Source organism: Myodes glareolus, chromosome 2, assembly GCF_982192425.1.
Source record: "Myodes glareolus chromosome 2, mMyoGla1.1, whole genome shotgun sequence".
NCBI classification, from domain to species: domain Eukaryota; kingdom Metazoa; phylum Chordata; class Mammalia; order Rodentia; family Cricetidae; genus Myodes; species Myodes glareolus.
Genome location: NC_142027.1, coordinates 7,340,215 through 7,363,437, shown reverse-complemented (window position 1 = coordinate 7,363,437; position 23,223 = coordinate 7,340,215). Strand labels below are relative to the sequence as shown.

At 44.0% G+C, this 23,223-nt stretch overlaps 1 long non-coding RNA gene across 2 annotated transcripts in view; it reads right to left on the bottom strand.

The window, feature by feature from the left end:
* LOC125392954 (uncharacterized) overlaps positions 1 to 10,886 on the bottom strand; it is a 35,324-nt gene extending 24,438 nt beyond the window's left edge. For both annotated transcript variants that reach the window (XR_007229652.3, XR_007229651.3), the window contains exon 1: positions 10,832 to 10,886. This is a non-coding gene — a long non-coding RNA (uncharacterized LOC125392954). The remainder of the gene's footprint in view (positions 1 to 10,831) is intronic.
* Positions 10,887 to 23,223: the final 12,337 nt, after the last annotated feature.

Here is a 23,223-nt window from a genome sequence, read left to right as displayed (position 1 = left end):
GTTCTCTGCCCACATCTGGCACTGGATCTCTGCTCACCACCTTCACTGTTGCCTCCATCGTTAGGAGTTCTTTTTTTGCTGTCACAACTCTGCCTACTGTCGCGTGTCTGAAGTCTTGGCTCAAGGGAGACAACCACCATGTTCTCCACATATGGTGACTTGATCATCGTCTAATCAAAACAATGCTACCGTGCTGCTGTCTTAGTTTATTTCTTATAGGCAAATTAAGTGGTGGGAAAGAGGGTACAACACAGAATACTGTCATGAAGTCATTTTAAGGCCTACCTGCCAAAAATACCCTCAGCCGGCTACCTAGAGTAAAAGGGAAGGAAAGTAGGCAAGTCAGAGTTGGTCCTGCCCCACAGAGGTCTCTGGGATGACATTGTGTTCCTGTATGCTCACTGTGCAAGTAGATCAAGGACACTTTGGGTCACAGGTACTCTGAATAGCCATTGGAGGAAGCTCAAATCCAGCCTGAGTTAGTAACACACACAGCAAGGTGAGATAAGTCTCTCTGTCAGCCACCTTGAGTTCCTCCTATCCCTGGAAAGTCCCATGTCACTCCCCTGAAATGCTCGAGTCCACCTGGCTGTGTGGCTAACCCTACTGGGTGGGTTCTGTTGGTTAAGCACCAGACCTTTGGCCATCAGTGAAGCAGCTTCGACCCCAAGCAGTGTACATAAGCAGAGGAATTCCTAGGTATCACCAGCTCTTAGGATATACTGTTTCTACTCAGTGCTGGAAGTTCCCTGAGCTCAGAGCTATGGATTGACCTGACCCTCAGCCTAGTCAAGAGCAGATAATCCATCCCCTGAGGGTGAAGAGCTTACACATGAACTTTTGCACTATCACCTCATGCAGAGGACTCTGCTCTGTGCCTTCTTCAGACCCTGTGCTGCAGACCTCAAAGGAGACTTTATATTTTGTTGTTGTTGTCTTACGAAAAGAGTGGGAAGACAGCTCAGTAACCAAAAGCACTCAGAGCTCCTGCAGAACCCACGCTGGGCAGCAGCTCCAGGGATCTGACACCCTCTTCTGTATCCCACAGATGCATGCACTTCCGTGTGTGAATACACTTGGACAAGTATGTGCAAACACACACAAACACACACACAACTGAAAATAAACCTTTTTCACCATTAGGTACTATTTGTTTGTCTGTCTGATTTTTGAGACAGGGTTTCTCTGTGTGGCTCTGATTGTACTGGAACTCTCTCTATGGACCATGATGGCCTTGAACTCAGAGATCAACCTGGCTCTACCTCTTGCGTGCTGAAATTAAAGGCATGTACCACACCACAAGGCACGTCTAATTTCCACCAATCTGACACTGCTGTAGACAGATGTTTAAAGTGGGAAAGATGATTCTTGATGAGAACAGTGAGTGACAGGCCCACAGAATAGCTTGGCTCCTCCCCTCTCCAAACACTCACGCCCTTTGAATGGGATTGTGCTCTCAGCTCTCCATCCCTGTGTCAAACATCTGAGATCAAGGATCAAGGGACTGCCACAGGTATCCAAATGCCACCAGCTCCAGAGAGCAACACAGCAGATACCTATCTTTAAACACATGTTTTTGGGGAACATTCCATATCCAGCACATAACTGGCTCTTTCCATCAAGCAGTAGAGCTTTTTTCCCAGCCTGTCCATTACAACATGACTCACGGGGAAGAGGCAGTGTGGTTGGGGAAATCACTCAGTTGGTAAAGGGCTTGTTCTACAAGCACCAGTAACTGAGTTTAATCCTCCGAGCCCATGTAAAAGAAAGTCATGCACTCATCATCCAAGCGCTGGGGGTCTGGGGTTGGATAGCTAGTCAGCCTAGGTTACTCTTGAATTCTAGGACGCTGAGAGACTTTGTCTCAAAAGGAGGGAAAATGGAACCTGAACAAGAACACATGAGGTGAGGATGCCGATGCTGCCTGGCCTCTAAAGGCATCTGCACACAGGGACACTGTATCATCTCTCTGTGTCTGTCTGTCTCTTTCTCATTGTATCTCTCTCCATCTCTGTATGTCTCTCTCTTTGTGTCTCTCTCTGTGTCTCTGTGTGCCATGGGACAATGGTCTTGTATTGGTTTAATAAAATATTGATTGGCCATTAGGCAGGCAGGAAATATAGGCAGGTGACCAGAAAAGGAGAATTCTGGGAAGAGGAAAGGCTCAGTTTGCAGTCATCACCCAGATGCAGAGGAAGCAAGATGAGAATGCCTCACTGATAAAGGTACCAAGGCACGTAGCTAACACAGACAAGAATTATGAGTTAATTAATGACTGTTGAACTAGGTGGATCAGAAACTTCTGTCAACATCTCTCTCTCTCTCTCTCTCTCTCTCTCTCTCTCTCTCTCTCTCTCTCTCTCTGTGTGTGTGTGTGTGTGTGTGTGTGTGTGTGTGTCTTTCTGGGTCTATCTGTCTGCTTGCCTCTGTCTGTCTCTCTCTCTGTGTATCTTTCTGTCCCTCTCTGTCTGTCTCTCTGTCTATTGGTCTATCTCTCTGTGTGTCTGTCTCCTTCTCATTCTGCCTTTCTCTCTCTGTCTCCCTGTCTCTGTCTCTCTCTCTGTCTGTTTCCCTCTGTCTCTTTGTCTCTCTGTGTATCTCTGCATGTGTGTCTCTCTCCATGTCTCTGTGTGTGTGTGTGTGTGTGTGTGTCCCTCCATCTCCCTCTCTCTCTTTCTCTCTCTCTTTCCATCCCTCCCTGTCCCCCTCTCCATCCTGTTATCATTCAGGAATTGCAGGCTTTCAGAGACCAAGTTGGACACATAGCGACTAAGACACAACACTGCAGCTCCTGCAGCCACCATGTAGAGCTCTCTCCCTGTGCATGTATGCTATACCCCCTTACAGCTCCTGCAGCCACCATGTAGAGCACTCTCCCTGTGCGCATGTGCCTTACAAAAGGCAAGCACTCCAGCCCCTCACTGTTCTTCCTCTGTTCTGGCTCAGAGGCCCATGTGCATCTCCCCCCAATAAGCCTCCCATTTGAGCTCTGTTGCATGGTGAGACTTGGTGGTGTCCCTTGGCTCCAATCCACCAATGTCACCTTCTCTTTTGCCATTATACTCTAACACATCCTCCTTTCTGCCTCCCTCTCTGCTCCCCTCTACCCCCTCCCTGTCTCTCTCTGCCCCTGTCTCCATCCCCATCTCTGCCGCTCTCATTCCTCACACAGGAATGAAGTGGAAAAGCCAGTCCATCAATTTGGGACCTTTCCATGATTCTACCTTAACCTTGAACCATATTTAATCTTCTCAGCAATAAGCGCAGGATACCCTGCATGAGAGACATGTGGAGCAGAAATTCATCATTCTATCTGGTACATTCTGATGTAGGAGCCTCAAACTGACCCAGAATCTGAATACAGTCACAAACAAATTCACCTGAGATAAGCAAAGACACTCAAAGTCAGGCCAGACATGTAGACTCAGGGGTGAGACAGAAAATGACTAACTTGTTAAGCTCTGCAAACAAGGGGTGTTTATTATTCAGTGAGAACTAACAGATACTGGCTTCTAGTTTATCCGCAGATGTTCACCTTCCATCTCTTCCCTCATGTGATGACCTGGAACCATTCCCTAGAGTCCCAAAACCCTAAAACTAAAAGGCAGAGGAAAAGGCCTTGGGAGGAATTACCATCTGTTTCCCTTTTACAAAAGCCTTTGCAAAGCACATTTATTTCCACCTTGAATGGTAGCCTTCAATTCCTGTGCTTCCTATACTTCTATTCTAAAGAGCAGCGACGGCATTGATTTCAGCCTACGATTGCCAGGGAAATATTAAACCCTATTGATTTGAAATTCAGGATCAGTGGCAAGTCAGGCACTCTGCGTATTCTAAAGATGGGCAATTTAATGTCTTCTAGTTGAAGAGTAATGGCAGCTTCACAGTGAGTCCAGCGTGGTCCTTCCTGCCAGCTTTCTCATGCTGTCCTCCCGTATTAAGTAGGATTCATGTCACTTGACTGATCTTTGCTCTCCTTCCACATGAAGTTGTTTTTCTTCTTTAAATAAAGACCAACATAGAAACACATAAGCCCTCATTATCCATGCCTTGAAGACCATCTTCATGGTTCCTTTCACCCCTCAAGATGCCAGCAAAAGCCTCACTGGCAGGAAGCAAAGATGTCCAACTTAGCTGCAGGGTCAATAGAATCCACACAGTGCTGTGACATCATTGTCTCTATGATGTCTCATTGGCAGTCTACCGTGTGTCTACCACTCCTGATAACATGACAGTCACCAATAACACAGCCACTGCTGGAAACTTTCCCTCCACAATGCTTGGAAAATAGACCCCTCTAAAATAAGCTATGTCAGGCTGACTCAAGAGTTGGGCCCAGAATAGACAGTTCATCAGAAAATGGACAAGTCTAAGGATGTGACAGTCAACTGGACATATGTTCTCTAGTTCCTCTTGTATGATCACATTATTCTTAAGATGCACACAGAAAACAGTTAAAGATTTTAAATTAAATATATTTGCAGAAAAAGAGATGGGTTTAAAATGTAAACAAGTAAGGTCACCCTACCTCAGAAAGAAAACAAAAACATGTGGTCCCCCTCCTATGAAGATTTGAGACTCTAATTTATATTGTAATGAATATAAATGTAAATGAAATGTATGTGTGGCCACAGTATAGCATATAGAAAAGGCAACAAAAGAAGGCAATAGATGGTGTGGAAGAAGAGAATACAGGTAATGGGCACATGAAAGAGGTCATTGTTCATTTTTTTCTATTTTTGACTATTTTTTATTTCTTGTGGTGGTTACATAAAAATGTAATCGATAGTACAAATGTTAAACCTTAAGTGAGGCTCCATAGTTCAGAAAAAAACCCTCCTAACTGTGTAGAAGTGAATTAAAATGCACAGAGTGGGGGACCAAGCAGGTATTTCTCTATCTTAATCCAGCAGTGTGATGTTTCACTTGTGAGTTCATTATAATAAAGTGATTTTATGTTTTAAAAAAGACTATTGGTTCCAGCGATGTCTCTAGATCCTTCTATTGCTCTGGACGCAAAGCTCTGCAGCTTCTCCATCACCAGAATCCATTCCCCATCCTGGAGACAAACAAAACGATGGTGGTCCCCCCAGCTTCCACAACCAGCCCCTTGCAGAAGAGGCGAGAAGCATTGCATTGCTGAAGTGAAGAGATTCGCCAAGACTCAGTGGCACTCCTGTGTACTCTCTGCAAGCTAAGCCTCACACCAGTGGAGACACTCTGTACCCTATTGGGTTATGAGACATCACTGCGATGGGATTTAATCAGCTCCCCTGGGATACATGAGGAAGAATATTCCAATTCCCCAAACTTCTAAGTGCCCTTTTCTGTAAGGGGAAAAGTTGTGTCCCGGGCTCATCCATGTTGTTACAGATGTCAGGATAGCCTCTTTCAAGGCTGAATTACATATATTCCTTTCTACTGTCTGATTTCTTCAGCTGGGTCAGTGAGTACATCTCAGGTTGACTGCTGCCAATTATGAATAATGCTGCAACATAGGAGCATAAAACTTATCTGTGATTTCATTTCCTTTGGCTCTACCCGGAATTGAGTTTGCTGGATCATATGGCAACTCTATTTTTAGTTTTCTAAGAAGGCTCCATGCTTGCTTTTGATAATGTCTCTATCTATTTGAATTCTCCAGGAGGGTACAAGGATATCATCATGCTTGCTTTTGATAAGGTCTCTATTCGAATTCTCCAGAAGGGTACAAGGAAACCCTTTCTCTGCATCTTCATCAACATCTCTTGGCCACTGTGTTTAATAACACGTGTCCTGACACATGGAAGGGCACCTAATGTCATGTTTTATATTTTCTTGATGATTACTGAAGTTGGAAGGTCTCTCCTCTATTTGCTACCTATTTTGCCTTCTGTAGAAAAAATCATATTTAAGTCCTTCTTACTATTGAGTTTTATGAGTTTCTTATATTTTTAGAAATATATAAAATATTTTAAAATATATTAAAAAATCTTAAATCTTGGTTTCTACTTTCCCTCAAATTATTGAAAAAGAGTTTATACTGTATCATGATTAAATATGGACATTGCATTTAGCATTTTGAGAGCTTAGGTAAATCATTCATTATTAATAACTTAATTATGAATAAATACTAATAGGAGTGGCAAGATGGCTGAGTGAGTCAAGGCAACTGCTCCAAAGCCTGACATGAGTTCAATTCCCAGGGCCCACATTGTAGAAGAAGAAAACTTAATCCTACAAGTTGTCTCTGACCACCACACATGTGCCATAGTACAAGCATATATGTGCCTACACACATACATATATAACACACTCCTCAATAGACAAATAAATCAATACTAAAATAAATAAAAAATAAATACACTAGATTCTAAAAATATAGAGTATACGTCTTACACAGATTTAGGTCTAAAGGAATCAGAACAATAGCTGAACGCTTAGGAAATGATCCCGCAGGCACTGACAGTGTGCTGATACCGTCTCCCCCACTGTCACACGTGGTCATATGGTAGTCAAAGATATGCTGAAGTGGTTGCTGGACAGAGAGCCCAGATACCATGGAAAGAAATAGAAATTATCCAAAACATATACTTAAAAGGTATATGGGGACTTTTAAATACACATTTCTCCATCAAATTGTAAGGTTCCTAATGAAGACAGCAAGCACAAATGTTCTGTTTCCTAATCTGCATCCTTAGAAAAAGTGACCGGTACATGGTAGGTCCTCAGGATATTGTCACAGCTGAAACACAAGCCTAAGTGACAGGCAGAACTTTGATGTGAGCATCCAAGTTTGGTCATTTTGGAAAAAAGTCTGAGGAAAGCACATAATGACAATTTCTGATAGAAACTGAGGTTTGTGCTACTAATTTTGGTGTTTTGTCATTTTGAAAACTTACCCAGAGTTCACGGAGAGCTTGCTCTCTTCAGCATCTATTATAATAAAAGAGCAGTGTTCATGCTGAGAACCTAAGGACCCACTGTCTGGTGAATGCATTAAGAAACTCTCCAACTGTGGGAAATGAATAAATGTCCTCAGCTCAAAAGGCCCAGATGGACTTGGGCATAGGGCTGAATACTTGGGCAACGTCAGTCAGGGAGGCTGTCCCTAAGAAAAACCAAATCTGCCTCAGCAACCATCAATTGAGAATAGGTCCCTAAGTAGTGGTTAAGACCTTGTGTGTCCTTCCCCTGTCAGGCTAGAATGATAAATGATGTGGTCCTGTGTATTAACAGAAGTTTCTGTCCCACCCAGTCCCACAGTCATTCAGTCCCAAAGAAACACACAGAGACCTACATTAATTATAAACTAGTTGTCCTATTAGCTCAGGCTTCTTATTAACTAACTCTTACATCTTACATTAACCCATAATTCTTGTCTGTGTTAGCCATGTGGCTTGGTACCTTTATCAGTGAGGCATTCTCATCTTGCTTTCTCTGTATCTGGGTGATGACTGCAGACTGAGCTTTTCCTCTTCCCAGAATTTTCCTCTTCTGGTTGCCCTGCCTATACTTCCTGCCTAGCTACTGGCCAATCAGTATTTTATTAATCCAATACAAGTGACAAATCTTTACAGGGTACAAGACCATTGTCCCATAACACCTCCCCCTTCCTCCTGTGTGGATAGTCGTATTGTTGGGGTTAGTGGGCACATTAATGTTATGCTCAGATGTCACCTCACAGCAGCCCACTTCTGAGAGGCACTTGTACACTTCTGAGAGGCAGTAGAGCCTAGGCACTTGAACTTCATGTTTCCATCCTCCAGTAGATCCAGTCTACCATGGCTAGGTCATTCTTCCATCCTCCAGCAAATCCAGTCTACAATGGCTAGGTCATGCTTCCATCCTCCAGCAGATCCTGTCTACCACGGCTAGGCCATGCTTCCATCCTCCAGCAGATCCAGTCTACCATCCCTAGGTCATGCTTCCATCCTCCAGCAGATCCTGTCTACCACGGCTAGGTCATGCTTCCATCCTCCAGCAGATGCCGATCTATCATGGCTAGGTCATGCTTCCATCCTCCAGCAGATGCTGGTCTATCATGGCTAGTATTAAGTGGGGTTCCTACAACAGGTCCCACAACCATCATCACCAGGGACTGACTGCGTACCAGTATGTGCTTTGGGAGCTGGAAACTTGTTAAACTTGGAATCAGGTGGGCCAAACGAGCAGTCACCAGAAGGAAGATGCCCTGTGAGACCCCAGCTAGAGATGCTATGATAAACTGACTCATCTTCACTTAACTTCCTTCACACTCTAGAGCTAATGACCAACCTGTAGCATCCACTGGGTCGCATGAAGACTTTCCAGTGATATGGAGCCCTGGGAGAGAACTCTTATATGAATAACTCCAATTGACCACAGAGGTATGTACCAGGAGATGCGTGCTGAGTCACAGGTCATCATGGGCAAATGGGAGCTAGCTGAGCATGTACTCTCACAAGCAGTATGCATGACATTCATTGAAGATGTCAACACTTGTTACTGCCGCTGACATGTGCTGTGTGCCGGATGTGTATCAGGTACCACTCTTTAAGTCACCACAGCAACCTATGATGTGGATAATTTCAAACCAAGTAAAGAAAGCACAGAGAAATAAAGGGATGTCCCCTGGCTTCGCTGCTGCTGACACACGATCTGGAACTTTGACAAGCCCTTTAATCTTGAGCCTGTTTTGCCCTTTCAACAATGAACCTCACCTGTGGGTTGTCATTAACCACTATTGCCCTTTCAACAATGGACCTCACCTGTGGGTTGTCATTAGCCGTTATGCTTGGCCCCCTGGCCCAATGAGGGTTCTCTGAAATGTCCAGAAGCACCTTGCTAGGAAGACTGTCTCGGAGGAACTGAAGTTGATCTTCAGCCCAAGAGATAAAGACAAGCAATGACTGTGTGTGTGTGTGTGTGTGTGTGTGTGTGTGTGTGTGTGAGAGAGAGAGAGAGAGAGAGAGAGAGAGAGAGAGAGAGAGAGAGAGACATCAGTGGCTGAGAGAGACAGAGATATCAATGGCTAAGAAAATGACAGACACACAATTTCTGAATTCTAAGATGGTCTTCTTAAGTGATGACTGCACCTTGGTGAATGTTCTCCTGTCACCTTAAAGAGGGACAGACCCCATCCTGCGGCAGCATCAGATACATGTTTGCTGTCCTTGAAACTCCCCTTCCGTGGCAGGAGCTGCCTGTGGGAGAGAGCCCCACATCAACAGAAAAGTAGGAGTCCTGGAGCTGGGAACCTCCGACCTGCCATTACTCTGCCCACTATCACTGAGCCTGAAGGAGGACCCTGTTCTGGTGGGATGGATGGCCCAGATGACACCTTGACCGCAGCTTAGGAGCCTCTGAACAGAGAACTCAGGAGGCCTCATCCATACACGACTTGTGGAAACCCTGGTAATAAATGTTGATGAAGTCATTGGATTTGATCATTTTCTGAGGCAGCACGGAGCCCTAATCCACTGGTGTCTGGGGAAATTAAAATGAGGCTGAGCCTACAACAAATGGCAAGCGAACAAATCCAGAGTGCTATCGAGCTCTGTCTCTCAGACACACAACTGAGAGAAATCATTTGCCTTGGCTCATGGTTCCAGGGGATTAGGTCTGTACTGCCTACCTCTACTCACTCTGGATCTGTGGTGAGGCAGAATACCATGACATCAAAAACATGCGGCAGAGCCTGTTTACCTAACGACAAGAATCAGAATCAAACAAACGCAGGAAGTGACGAGGCAGAATGCACATGCCCAGTGAGCTACTTCCTCTGACTAGACCCCGCCTTCTATTTTTTCAGGTTCTTCTCATACGGTGAGTCTGTGAGCGGATGTCTACTGATTAGGTCCTCAGGACCCACCCACCTTCTCAAAGTCCATCCGCTGCCAATCAAGAACTTATGAACCTCTTGGGACATTCCATATTACAAACTGTAACAGTCAGCAAGGCTTCATGGGGGACCCAAAGCTTCCTTGATTGCAGATGGAAGCAATAATCAAATCGTTCATGTTCATGACGGTATTTAAGCAAGTAGGGTGGAATCAGTCACTCAGAGAGGTCAATAGACTTGGAATTGTGAAGCAGGGACTCTTCAGAAGATAGAACAAGACCCACACAGAGCAAGCACACCTTGCCTTTACTTGACTTCACCTTAGAAAGCTCATCCCTTGAGCACCCTCTGTCCAAATCCCAGCCTCCTCTGGATAGACCTTCTTAATTCAGGAAGGGCTGTTAGTTCCATAAACTTTACAAAATAGTTCTGTCCCTCGTTTGCCTTTTTAACCACACCAACAGTGACAGACTCTTCCCTGACCGAAGGGACTGCTCCCAGGGGCGGGTCGCAGCTTCCCCCACAGTCCAGGAGCCGATATTTCAGGGGAACAAATCTTTAGGGAATAATATCACCTGGATTTGGCTTTGGCAGGAAACCTCACAGCTTATCCAACACTTTCATAGATGTCAGGACATGGGGGACACTGGAGCAAACACTCATGGGGGTGACACTAAGCACACTTTGGGAGCTATTGGAATGCTAAAAACAATTCCCCATGGACCCTGTTTCGGTGCCCAGGAACCCCTGATCTAGGCCAACCTTTCCCAGCTGGGGCAAGGTTGTGCCAAGAGTGAAGAGTGCTTTGAGGGCAAGGTAAGAGGCTCTCATTTTTTTTGTGTGCACACATGAGAGATGCAAACACACAAACACCAAATATGCCTGTTCTGTTGTTATAAGCGATAGTTAGGAAGGCCTGAAAAAGCTCTTTGAGGACAAAGGAGTACAATGGGGGGGGGGACATTAAAAATATCTCACAGGCCAGTCAGATGGGAGGTTACTAGAATCAACTGGAATTCTGCATCTTACCTTGTCTGTTGGCGGTGGCATGGTGTGTTCTCTTGCCATCCTAGATTCATTTCTGTCTCTTGGCAGTCATTGTGACCCATGGAACTTCAGAGAAAAGGTTTATTTGGCTTACCCTTCGAGGTCACAAGCGGAACACAAGGATTCACTGTTACTCTACACAGCATTGTCTCCCGCCAGGGAGCTCACTCACAGCCAAGGACATATAACAGGAACCACGCAGAAACCACTGCTTGCTGGCTTGCTCCCAGACTCATGCTTAGACTGGTTCCTTATGAAGTCTGCTGCCCAGAGACGCTGCTGCCCCAGTGGGCTGAGCCCTCCTGCATTGACTAACAATCAAGACAACCCACACAGATGTGCCCATGGACCAATCTAATCTGGGTAATTTCCCCAACCAGGTGATTCTCAATTATGGAAAGTGGAGATTTAAAACCAGCACACATTTGAAAAGCCATAATGGCAAGCTCAAGATCTCTCCATTTAAGAACACCACATCACAAAGTAAGTTTGCCAACATTAAGGAAACGGGAACCCAGAGTTCCACCACTTCTAACTAAAGGTGAAAGACCAAACTCAAGATGCCAGGCACTATCCCAGTTCCCTTTTCCTGCATGGTCAGACCTCCTAAATAAAATCTCCACATCTTGATATCCCATCTGGAATGGGTTTAACAATACAACCTGCCTACAAAGTGCTACCACGGGAAGAATGAACTTAAACACACAAAAGTTTCAGAACAGTCTACAAACAGAACATGCCAGAGCACAGAAGTCTACAAACAGAACATTTCAAAGCACATTTGCAGTCCTGGTTTGACCTCAGCTGTCATCCTTTCCTTTCCCTAAGTGTCTGAGGGATGAGGGGAAGCCCAATGACATCTTTCCCAGCCCTCACCATGCTGGGCAGTGAAAGCCAGGCGCTCCCAGGGCTGTGGTTGGAACTGTGGAATCTACTTTCTTGTGGCATTTTGCTACAGTTCACAATTATTGATCTTGGTTTCTGGGAACAATATGGTTACATATTAGATGCTTTCAGACCCAATTTTGTTTAGATAAAGGGTCACAACTTCCTAATCTTGACACAGAAGAGTAACCAGCAGGGAATGTGGAGTCTGGGGTTCACATTCCATCTCAGCTGGCCACACCCTGAGGTCGGACACTTAGAACACCTAGATTTTCCCATCTTGGCAATGAGAATGGTGGGCTAAGATGACCTCTTTGATTCTCCCCGCCCCCATGGGGTTACAATCATTGGTGGTGACAGCCACAGTGGCTGTCACAGTGGCTAGCAAGCTTTATGATTATTGACCCTTGCAGTGTCCAGGACAAAGGTGCTTTCTTTGTCCCCATTTCACAGATACAAAAACTGAAGCCCAGAGGCTCCACCTCTGGCTCACACAGAACCAGCACCTGTGCTCTCTCCATTATTAATTTTCAACTATGTGTTTATATACACCTCTCGTGGGAGCTTGTGTACATGAATACAGTGCTTGTAGAATGTCCAGAAGACAGTGAGAGTCCCCTGGAGCTGGAGTTACAGGCAGCTGTGAACTGCCCAATGTGGGTATTGGGAACCAAATTCCAGTCGCCAGAAAGATTAGTACAGGCTCTTAACCACTGCACTATCTCTCCAGCCCCCAACATCCATGATAGTGACGCCCTTCGATGTCTACCAGGACCAGAAATGTTCACTATGCTCCCTACAGTGTGCAGTACATGTCAAAACCCTCTCGCCTCTCTGACAACTCTAAAGTGGTCCCTCAAATCATCCATCACGATATTCCCTGGAGTCTGTAAGAGTCTTCATGACAGCAGCCCTTGACGCTCGTACAGGCAGCTCAATCCTGGACTCTGCATAGTGTTCATTCGATCGCCTGGCTGGCTATTGCGCTCCTGAGCTCTCCCATCTCCCACACAAGTGATGATCTTTGCAAAGCTAACCATCATCATCGTCTAAGGACACGTTCATGCAGGAGCACGGAACGGAGTTCTGTCGACTTCGTGGGAGTCAGAGCAGACCTGATGATGGGCATCTTCAGTTGATAAGGTCTAGTGATCCGGAAAACAGGGTGGTGGGAGAGGGACGAGGAGCAGATCTTGTTTCACAGCGCTGGGGTGAGCTGAAGGCCCCCGAGGAGAGAGGCGCCTGTTCAGAGAAGGCAAGATGAGAAAACAGAATGCATATTTCTAGAGTGGAATGTGAGCACCTGGCGGTCATGCAGCAGGGTTGTCATAGGAACTCCTAAGGAGCCCTGGCTCCCTCCCTCCAGCCACACCACAGTTGCCTTGGTGGAGCAGTGCCTCACCTAGGATGTCATCTCCATGTTTACCTTTTTGTAATATTAATGACCTTGTCTGACCTTTGCTATCCAAAGGACACAGTACATGTCCCTAGAGAAAGTTAACATAGAGTCCCTGGACTCTGGGTCCTGGACTGAAACCTCATCAGGCCTTTGGGTCAATGGAAATATTTTCTGCTGTGACAGTGACGTGAGTCCAATTCTTCCCTCTCTAATCCCACAGGCATGGTGGACTTGTGTCATAGACAGAACCCCCTCTTTGTTCTGCCCCCTAAAGCTGACTGTGGAGCAGAGGGCTCACCTGTCAACAGCTGTCTCCAGCAAGCAGTAGTAGCTCCTTGAGTGTTATTGCCCCTACTCCAATGGCCGTCAACTCAACTGCCTTATCTGCCAGTGCTGAGACTGGTGCCAGGACTGCACCCGTGAAAGAGGGCTGTATCCTTTCGGTGTGTATCAGGTTTACATACTGTGTTCAGACTGCGTCATCAGTAACCGTCAGAAATGTGTCTGAACACCTAGGAGCACACCTCTGATGTCTCCACTGTCTGGAAACAGCCACTATGCCTATGCCAAGCAAGACCTTGAAGTAGGAGAGAGTCTATGAAAACCTCTCTGTATGTGACCATTGATTCAGTTATCAGCACCCTTAATAGAGCCACCCAACCATGTGAGTGATCTAGCCTTTCAGCCTGTGGCTTGCCATCTCCACCACCACTCTGCATAGGAGCTGACCCATCTTACTTTGTTTTCTAGATTCGAATAGACCTGTGGGAGACAACTTTCCTACTGTTACTGCTCCTGGAAGCAAAGAGAAGTTAATTCCAGAATCTGGTCAGACTCCAAAGATATGCCAAGTGATACCTCACCTCCAGACTACATACATGCAGTCGGTCTTTCCATGAAATGTGACCTCTGCCTACGTCAACAGAGAAGAAAAGGAAGCCACAGGGGTATCCCAGAATGCACAAGAAGTGAATCCGCCCAGACTGAATCTGCTGTTTGGAAAAAAATAGATTAATTCATTTACATTTATTTTTATTTTGGGTTTTATATATTTGGATCAAATTTTGCTGTTATGCTCCTGATTTTTCTTTTTCTTTCTTTTTCTTTAGTGTTCTTTTAAAAATGCACACCCATACTTCTATGCCCTCACCAATCTCCTATGATACATAATTAGCACTGCATCATCTAAACAAGACCTTTATTAACATTTTTGATATCCTGGTGTATCCAGTGTCTCCTCTCTCCATGTAATGTCTTAAAGGTAAGGACCTTAAACCTCTCTTTCTCACAAATTCTGCTTCTCTGTCCTCCATTAAATAGTTGTTCAGTATTTTCTTTTTGTTCTTCAAATTTGAAATTGTGCTGGTAAGTTTGCAGTGCTCCCTGGCCGCCTTGCCTTGCTGTGGCTCCCTGCTGCCTGCTGGAACCATCCAACTTCCTGTCTCTTCTGTCAGTGTTGTGCTATCTCACTTGATTGCTCAGATGTCTCCCAGACTTTGTATCTCTTAAAACACAGTGTTCCCCTCATCTATGCTTTATAACTATTTACTAGGAATTGAAACATTCAATAATTGCCGCGCCCGTGTGGGCTGGAACCAAGAGTCTCGGCGGAGGGTGTCCAGGTTGAATGAATCCACAGAGCACGAGGTTGAGGTGGAACAGCTTCTTTATTGTTCTGCTGGGGCTAGCTTTTATACCACGGCACCAAATGAGGGGGGCGCTGTGAAGGGACTGTCACCTGACCCCAGTAGGGACTGTCACCTGACCCAAGCAGGGATCAAGGAATGATCACGTGCACTCAAACTTCCTTACCCAACTCCAGGAGCAGAGGGAAGTTATGTTTTCTTTGCAGATAAGCACCTCAAATGGGGGCAGGGAAATGTAACTCGGGGCTGCAATTCCCACAAATAATGGTGAGAAGAAAAAAGGCTCGGCAGGCTCATGTGACAGTCACCTTCAAATGTCAGCTTGTCACAACTCAGAAACACCTGGAAGAAGCTGGGCGGTGGTGGCACAAGCGATTTATCCCAACACTAGGGAGGCAGAGGCAGGAGGAGCTCTGTAAGTGTGAGGTCAGCCTGGTCTACAGAGTGAGTTCCAAGACAGGCTCCAAAGCTACAAAGAAACTCTGTTTCAAAAAAGAAGAAGAAAAGAAGGAGGAGGAGGAGGAGGAGGAGGAGAAGGAAAGGAAGGAAGGAAGGAAGAAAAGGAAAGGAAAGGGAAGGGAAGGAAAGGAAAAGAAAAGAAAAGAAAAGAAAAGAAAATAAGAGAAAAGAAAGAAAAAAGAATCACCTGAAAGAGACTCTCAATGACAGACCAGGAACATGGGGGTGACCTGTGGGCATGTCTGGCAGGGGGTTGTCTTAGTTAAATTAATCACTAAGAGAAGACCCACATCATCTGAGTGTTGCTTCAACTTACACTTTGTAAAGACTTTTGCTCTGGGATGGCACCATGGCTAAGTGGGTGAAGGCTCTTGCCGTGCAAGACGAGAGACTGAGTTCTCTCCAGGAACCAATGTAAAAACAGGACGGAACCAACCCCACAGAGCCATCTTCTGAGCCACTTCCCAGTTGTGGCTCTTTGCCCGCTCAGGCACACAGTAATGATAGACAAAATTTTGCTTTTGTTCTTCTATTTTTAAGATAATTATGGTCTGGAGAGATGTCTTGGGGTTAAAAAAAAACATTTGCTTCTCTTCCAGGGGATCTGAGTTCCATTCTCAGCACCCCATCAGGTGGTCCATCTACCTGTAATACCCTGCAGGGGATATAGTGCCCTCTTCTGGACTCTGTGGGTACGTACTTCTCAGGTACATACTTCCCCACACATACATACATGTGCACATGGGTTAAAAATAAAAATATTAAGTTATTTTTTTTTAAAAAAAAAGTTCTTGTTTTTCTCATGCCCTGGCTTTCCAGGGCTGTGTCAGGGTTGATGGTCTGTGTGCCTTTCTGGGCTGAAAATCATAAAAGTTCATCAGTAAAGCTTTTTAAAATATTGTTTTATTCCTGTTTTTCCCTCAGTGCCTTCTGGCCCTCCCACTGGCCATGTTTGAGAGCTTCCGTCTGTTACCTTTTCATCCCTCCGAGCGACCTCCTCGGTGGGATTCTCAGCTTCATCTTCAAATCTGTCTTTGCAGGGCTGTGGTCACAACTTCTCTGACCCAAGCTCACTTGTTTCCCTTCACTTTGCAAAGCTCGTTGCTCATTTTGTCACTTTGAAATCTCAACGGTCTCATTTTCAGATTCCTTACACATCACTTTTATCTACAGTTCTTGTGAATTTTCCTACTCTTTGGAGGACTTGACTATCTCTTTCAAGGAGCATAATATCTGCTTATATTTAAAACAAGCATGTCTGATTGCGTACAGTGACTGAGATGTTAGACCATCTTTGGCGTCTATTGGTTCACGAAGAAATCTGATCTCTGTGCCCTTATTCAGCAGTGATCCTGACCCCACAGAGTTCACCACTTCTGGGTCTTTGGCTTTTGTTTCCACTCTGGATAGTTCCACAACTGGGCTATTGTCTGATGGGGGCCTTGGTTTGCACCTGGCTGGTACCTTTGGTCTCCTAGCTGCGGACTCTACAGGCCTATGCAGTATTTCTTCCCTACCTAAGGTTGAGTGTAACCTTACATCTGGGACCCAGTGGACTTTTGGTCACTATCCCAATGACAAAATGGCCCTTATTTCTGGGGTTCAAGGTCCCCTCAAATCCTCCCTCTGACCTTTTGGCTAGACACCATCCTCCTCTGTGTGTCCTGAACTCATGACAGATTCCTTACTTTCCAGGCTCTGTTTCTGACCCAACTTTGAACTCTTGCTTCTGGCCCCTCCATCTCTTCCTTCCCAGCATCTGAACTCATGTATGGATTGTCTCAATTTTCAAAACTCTGAATAATAGAATGGGCTTTCCAGTGATCTCACTTCATCATCTTGACGGTAAATTGTGAAAGAATGTTGAGAGCTTAGAGGCATTCATTCATGACCAGCACTTTTTCCTCAACTGCGTCCCTCTCACTCTCCAAGAGGGACGGAAACGAGAAGGACAAAGGGTCAACACACTCTGTAAGGCAAAAACCCAGTGAGCTTGGAACTCCACTCCCCGCATCTCTGGTGTGCGCATCAAAAGCAAACTGGTTAGTTCAGCCAAAGAGAAGTTGTCCGCTCCCCCTGCATCCTGCCCCACAGGGGCAGGATTCACTTTATGAGAAGCCCCGCTTTTCTTGGAAACACAATTCTGCAAAGAAGATGGTCTTCACTATTCCTCACACTCATCCCATCGATGCTCAGGAACTCTGGGCATGTCCGTGTCCGTATGCAAAGCTGAGCAGGCCAAATCGAGCCGCTCAATAACACACAATAGAAATGTTAACTGTGCTATCGATTTCTGATTACATTTGTATTGCCTGTTTAATTTTATTTTCTTTGCAGGAAATTTTTTAATCAAAAATCCAGTTATTGAAAAGCCCACGAGCCAAGTGACACTAATGAGACCGGAGGAAGCACAGTCATTAAATCTGCAGGCTGTTCCCTCGTCCACCCTCCACCCACCCCCAGCCAGGGTTCAGAACCCAAAGCGCCTCCATTTCCAAGCAAGAGTAAATGCATGTGACCTTCAGCTCTACGGAGGTTCACCTACTCTGATTAACTTTGCCATGTTATCCCATTAAATAAAAACAGTTTTGACACCCAGAGACTAAAGCACCCTCGAGATAACACAATAACGCCCTGCAATCATTCCAAATTGGATTGCAATAATTCGTTTAGGTGACCATACATATTTGTTATGTGTAATATGAAACATCGCAAAATGAAATCAATAGGAATGTTTCTCATTAATGAAGATATACTGAGCTGTTATGTGTGGGTTGCGGACTCGATACCGCAGAAATCTTATTTGTATTATAAATTTCAGAGTATCCTGAGAGTTACAAATGAAGATAGCATTTCTTAGAGAAGTGATGGCTGGTCATTTAGGAAATTATGTCATCAATTTGATGTCATTTCTTGGTCTTTCAAGGTCTTTGCATAATAACTTAGAGTTCAGGTAAAAAAAAAATTCTGGCTATGCCATTGCATATAATGGCTTGCAAATAAACTTCCACCCAAAATTTTACTTAAAAATAATAGTTCTCAAAATAATCTAGCTTTATCTAAAAATTGATCCTATAGTATCTTAATGCACATTTTATGATAGTTTTTTTCCTATTATTGGGGAAACTATATCTATTAAGTAGAGGTAAGTAGACAATTATATGTAAAGATACAAATTACAGATATTAGTTTTTGATTTTAAGATTTATTCACGAGTTATAAAGGGAATGGTGTGTACCATGGCACAGTGTACATGGGAACAACATGTGGGAGCCAGTTCTCTCCTCCACCCTGTGGATCTTGGGGATGGAACTCAGGTTGTCGGGCTTGGCAACCAACACCTTCACCCACTACACCATCCCACTGGCCATATGTATACACCATATGTATATATATATATATACAAATACATACACACCATCCCTTTGGCCATATGTATACACCAAATGTATACACACACACACACACACACACACATATATATATATACAAATACATACACAAACACACACACACACACACAACACACACACACATGCACGCCAAGCAAACACTGAACCTTCAATGTATGGCACTAGAATGCTATTGAACCACATATTAAAAGCAACATTATATAGTTTAGACTATATATATGTAGTTATACTTAGCAACAAATAAGATTGTTTTAATTTCTATTAGCTAAACACTTTCACAAAGGGCCTTTAAAAGGTCAATGACGTCTTTCTGCATTTTGGACGTTATGGTGCAATTTTAGTGAACAGCTGATAAATACCTGTAAAAAGAAAAAAGAATTGGTGAAGATGGGAGTTAGGATTCTATTGGCATGCCTGACGTTCTCGCCCATGTTCTGTACTTCTAGGGACTTGACCTCCAGCAATGTCCCTAGGAATGGCCTCTCCAGTGAGAAGGAAGGTTCTGGAGTGCAGATACAGCCCTTTGCTGTCCTTCCAGAATACCGTGGCCCTGTTGCTCCACTTGAGGCCTGTTTCTCGTGGTACCCTTAGCTAGACTGTCTCCACCTAATCTTGATCTATCAGTTTCTATAACCATGGAGCAACAGCAAATCCAGCCCGGCCTCACTGTCCACAGGATTCCCTGGATTCCACCTCTATCCCTGTCCTTGGCTGGATGGAGATGTTGCTCACCTCACAGTTCTAAAGGGCCTGGACTTGGCCTTTGCCCAACCCTGCAGGCTCCATGGTCCTCCAATCGCTCCAAATCCTCTCTACCTGTTTTCCTTCACTCGGCCATCCTCAGAGCTTTATGATGGCTGTGCTTGGCTCTTAAGGTGACCCTGTGGACAAGCACCTCTGTAAATGAATTTTTTTTGGAGGGGGGGAACCAGCTAACAAAAAATGACACAGAGACTTATTATTAATAGTAAAACCTTGGTTTAGGCTTGTTTCTGATTAGCTCTTATAACCTAAATTAACCCATATTTTTAAATCTACATTTTTACATATGATTGTTATCTCATTTCCTTTATACCCATCCTGGTTATTCCACGTCTGACTGGAGACTCTGCCTTTCTTCCTCCCAGAGTTCTCTCTGTCCAGAAGTCTTGTCTATAGTTCCTGCCTAGCTACTGGCCATTTGACTTTTTGTTAAACCAACCAAAGTGACACACCTTCACAAAGTGTAAGGGAATATTCTACAACACATCTCCACAAAAGGCTACAAGGCAGTCAGCCAGGCTGATATTTTACATCCCATACTCACTCCACTCCCTCTTGGATGGGTTGTTGTCCCATCTTGCTGACCATATTGATTCCATAGGGAATTCTCCCTGTGGGTCAAGACCTGCTACTAAATCTCAGAAATATCTTTCTATTTCCCCAGCTCTCTCAACCATGAACCTGACTTTAGTTCAAGTTTCTATCCTTTCTTGATGCATTCCCTTGTCTGCCTCTCATTTATTCTTTCCCCACTAAAATCCTACCATGTCTCTTTCCTCTATGGGAGCCTTTGTGGTCCCCCCTGGAATACACCATGAGGCCCAGACTGTGACACAGGCCACGACAACTTGTCTATCACCCACTGCTTGTCTGATTGTACAAGCTGAACTACCTGTCCTTCAAGAATGTCAAGCTCCTACAGTGATCCATAAGCTAATTTTAAGTCATCCTTTAAGGTTTTACCAGTGAGATTCCTCTTCTGGTCATCTTGCCTTAGTCTCTTATCTATGGTGATCCTGTCCCTCTGTAGATGCCTCTGCTATATTCTTGCCTCACTGCTAATTACTCAGCACCCTGGCCTTCTGTGCATGCCCAGAAAAGCTGCAGTTTCTCTGGTCTCTCTCTGACCTAGAACTGGTGAGAGTCCTCCCTCAGGAAGAGTCTCCACAAGTGCTCAAATCCTCCTACCCCAGAGCTGTTCATATATGCAGGGGTAGCCTTCTGGGCTTAACCGAAAATCAATAACACAGCCAGTAGCTGAATAAACATGGCTACAGACACAGGACACAGCACTCAGAGAATTTCAACAAACATTTCAATTCAAGAGCTGTCACTCAGTTACTTTAAGGCATGCCAAATGAAGTTAGCATTCTAAATGACTCCAGTGTCCTCCAAAGCTATTGCTTAGTGATTCACAGACACAGACCTTTCGTTTGGAGTAGACCCAACATCTGGGCTGTGTTTGACCCCACAAGCGACCAGCTCTCTGGTGGGATCGGTCCCCACAGCCATCAACCATACAGTTTGGCTTCCTAAGAGATGGGGTGGCCTCTCTTCACCCAAAAAGACTCCAAAACATCTGCAAACAGCTTGATTCTCTGAAGCAGCAAGTGCAGAAACCTCCTCCATGTCACTGAAGGAGAAACACAGCAAAAGCAGTCATCAGGATCTGCACTAAGCAGGATCCTGCCTTTTTTTCATATTGACACTAATTGGCTTGTGCTTGGGAATGCCCAAGAAGTTCAGAAATGCAAGCAATGAAATTAGGATTTGAACTCTGACCCAAGAGATGATACTCAGTATTTTAAATTATGTTAAAATGTGTGGCTCTGGGAAAATGGGATAGGAAATCCTTCTGTTCACAAAGCACCTGCATTAAAAAAAATAGTGAGAAATAACTGGTCTGAGTACAGAGGATGTCTGGTGATCCCCAGAGCTCCCACCCATCCAGGTCATTCATGTGGAGGAAGGGAAAGCAGAAAGAACTTCCAGAAAGAATATGTGAAACACTTAAGTAATTACTTATTTAAACAGAGAAGAAAACATCTGCCCCTGTGAGGCTGTCAATCATGCAGTTCCCTCTGGAGACGTGCCCCCAACTCTCTCCTAACTCACATTTAAATGCAACTGTCCATGTAGTGTTGGGGAAGACTGCTTGTTCGTTCCCGGCTGCCCAGACCATGAAATAATTCTTCAAAATCTGTATTAATTGTAATACTGTTTGACCAATAGCTTAAGTGTATTTCTGGCTGACTCTTTTATCTTAAATTAACCCATTTCTATTAATCTGTGTATCACCATGTGACTGTGGCTTACTGGCAAGGTTCTGACACATCTGTCTCTGGTGGTGGCTGCATGGCTTCTCCCTGATCCCGCCTACTCTCTCTCTATATATATATCTTCCAGCCTGGCTATATTCTGTTAATCCATTAGCCAAAATCAGCTTCTTATTAACCATTTTTAATTTATTTTAATTAGTTAAATTATCAATTTTAATAACTTTAATAATCAGCTTCTTATTAAAAGCAACACATATACAGAAGGACTTTCCACACCATTTCCCCTTTTCTGTTTGAATAAAAGGAAAAGTTTTAACTTTAACATAGTAAAATTACATGTAACAAAACAGGTATCAAGAAAGAATTACAGTTGCAATATATACTTTATCTTTTATCATAACTAAGGAAAATTATAATTATCTGTTCTTCAACACCTTCAAAGACTCCAGAAGGATGTAATATTTCCTAAGTAAACAGGAAGTTCATTGTAAGCAACTTCCCAAACCCTAGAATTGACAGAAATATCTTGTTGCCTGTACAGTCACCCAAAGTTCTTCTGTAACATTGGAGAATCCAAGTTTTAGCCTACAGGCCCATAATATCTAGCAGATTTTTCCATGAAGCAGGAAATCCAAAGATCTGTTCTGTCTTGTAATGGCAAAATCCATATGTTACTTTCTTCTGTGTCTTGCAGAATGTCTGGCTGACACTTTCATTGAAGCAGGAAGACCCTGAAGGATGGTCTCACCTTTAGGCACGTTCAGCAGTCATTTCTATATGGGTCCTGCATGTCCAGTTTATACAGCATAGTATCAAGCAGTCCAGGCCAGGTAAGGGCAGTTTCTTGCCCAAATGGCTAACACACTCTATGAGGGGCCTCTTTGACACCCCATCATCCTCTTGAAGTAAATTGGTACTCCCAGAAGCAGATGTGTCTCACTGTAATGAAAAGTTCTAAATTCTTAAATCATTTTAAATGCCATATTCCGAAGGTCTTTAAAAGATTTGAAGAATACCTATCTAACTGAAATATAGCTCTATATATCTAGAAAACCTAATTAATATGATGATTAAGATGATTATCTATTAACCTACATTTCTTAATTATACATTACATTTTTAAATGAACTGAACAAACACAATACCTTATTCAAGAGCAGAAATATACATATAAATTGACCTTAAATTTTTATCAATAGTCCAATATCCATACCAATGCAAATCCCCTTTAAATACAAACAAACATTAATAAACAATTTTGGAAATTTGGGTGTAGTTCTCTCCAAACTGCTTCCTGCTTTTTGTTGGGCAAAGTAATTTTTGGAGGTGTTCACAGCAACCTTTCAGTGGGTCTTATCCCATCAAACCACATTAGTCTATAAGGAATTCATAGGTTCTCATCCTATGTGGAAACAAAAGTAGTTGCTTTTTTAAATCAATATATCCTTAGATCCAAATTTTGAAGTCAAGATACCTTTAAAGTATATATGTTAGTTTAGCATAGCAGCCCATATAATGAAATGTCTCTCTG